Genomic DNA, 2,162 nt, shown 5'->3' with positions numbered 1-2,162 from the left:
CTGGAGAACACAGACTAATTCAGGGTCCACTTGGATAATTTTCCTATCTGCAAAGACCCTTTCTCGCCATATAAGAGTACATTCACAGGTTCACTTTTCAGCCTACCACATTTGCCTTGTGGTCTTATTTTGAGGGTGGAATGACATATGCTGATAAAGCACAGTGGCTAGAACATGGAAAGTGTTCAGTCAGCATTATCTACTATTCCCGGGCAGATCTTGCCTACTGCAAAGTGACCTTGAAGGAACCTTAGCCCAAAGAGATAAAAAGCTATACCAGAAGGGGACCAGTGCTAGTTGACCTTTGTTAACAGCATCTGGTTCATGCTTTCGATTGATGATCTTAGCATGTGCCTTTCTTAGACACCTCTGTAGCTTACAACTGTGTGTGAGAGACAAGATGGGGGATATGGGAAAGAATCCAGAAATTAATGCAAAAGAGTTGTTTTTATTAATCCATATTTGAAAATTAATGTATTCATAGGAATGTTATTTTCATTCCAGTTTTGAAATAGTCATTAAATTCTAAATGAAGAAAAGCTTCATATTCTGGAAATTTTTAACTTTCCACATTGAATGCTGTGTATTACCTACTCAGAAACATTTTTTAAAAGCTGAGCATATTGGTCTTCTCAATATTGGCATAAAATTGTTCTTTGTTGTGTCATCTGAATCTCTGTTAGTTTCAAAAACAAAGAGTAAAGATCAAGATTCAATAGTTTAGCACTTTCCTATCCTTCCCATAGGCGTGGCAGGCAAGCAGTCAGACTGGGAATAGGTCTACACGTACAAGGCCCTTGCACCAACATTATTCATTTAATTCAGGATCCTAATAACCTCATGAGATGGACGGGGATCAGAAGTCCCACTTGAGATTGGGAAGATGAGATGGAAAACTTAGGGCTCAGAGAGTGGAACACAGCCGGTCAAAGGTGGAGCTGGACCAAAAGTTGGGTATTCTGACCCCTGAGGTCACCGCTAGTAACAGAAGGAATAAGGAGGGACGAGGGTAGCCCTGAACAAAGGCAAAAGGTCACCTGGAAATTCGAGTCTGAGGGAAGAACAGCAAGAGATGTGAAATGAAGGAAGTCAAAATCCTAAATCAACCTCCCGTTCGCTCCTAGTTTAAAAATGGAAAGTTGCGATTCCAATGAGCCAGTGATTTGATGCATGTGCGCACATCCTCATTGATTCCTTCCCTGGGCTGATTTCACATGATACGGTAAAGGGAGTGCATGACCTTACTCATTAGTTCTTTTTCTAAACCACATTCTCTCACCTGGGCAGGTACCAGAGCGGGTGAGAGGTTTCTCTGCACAACAAGGACAATCCGCAGCCCTTTGTTTCTCCCAGAAACATTTCCTCAGAGAAGTTGGAAGCCAGAGCACATAGGTGAATCAGGAAGTGAGGATTAGGTTGATCACGTTGATTAAAATATTTATAATAATACAAGTGATAGTTTATAGAATAAATGTACCCACGTGTATGGGATACTCAGCTCCTTTTTCAAACTGTAATTCCATCCTCTTCCAGGAGGGTGTCAATTTCCCAACCGACTGCATTTCCTGTTTTGCAACTTTTGCAGCATTGCTTGAAGGTTTCATCTAGAACAGGTGATATTACAGTTACCGGCCTTTGGAATAACAGGGCCATCAGCACTGCATGCAGAAGTGGATGGGCTCATTGAAACAGCCTGGTGCAGAAAGAGAGACTGGGTGTGAAACTCCACATTTAGAATTCCAAAATGGTGGAATCTACCCACTGCGGCACCTTAATGGGGGAGATATTTGAGAAGGGGGCCCTTAAGTAGAAAAGTACACTATTAATAGAAATCACTCACTGCATGTGAATTGATGTGCACCAGGCATTATACTTGACATCAAGGAGAGCTAAGAACTGAGAAATAAAATTTGTCATTCCTTCCCTTCAGAAACTTATTGTGTGGTCAGAAATGCCAAAAGAACTCACAAAATCACAGAGCAAGGACAAAACACTCTGTCATGTGTTATTTAGCATTTCCAAAGGAGACATCCAGGAGTTGAGACAATAGGCCAGGTTCACCAGTCTCAAAACCAGCCCAAGTAAAAAGGTTTGTACGTAGTGATGGTATGCCTCTTATTACCAATAGATTTGAATTTTAATAGCCCTGTTTCTGAGCCTTT

The sequence above is a fragment of the Ursus maritimus genome, unplaced genomic scaffold, assembly GCF_017311325.1.
Source record: "Ursus maritimus isolate PB19 unplaced genomic scaffold, ASM1731132v1 scaffold_23, whole genome shotgun sequence".
Lineage (NCBI taxonomy): Eukaryota > Metazoa > Chordata > Mammalia > Carnivora > Ursidae > Ursus > Ursus maritimus.
The sequence above is the reverse complement of the archived record's forward strand: the minus strand, read 5'-3'. Positions refer to the sequence as shown.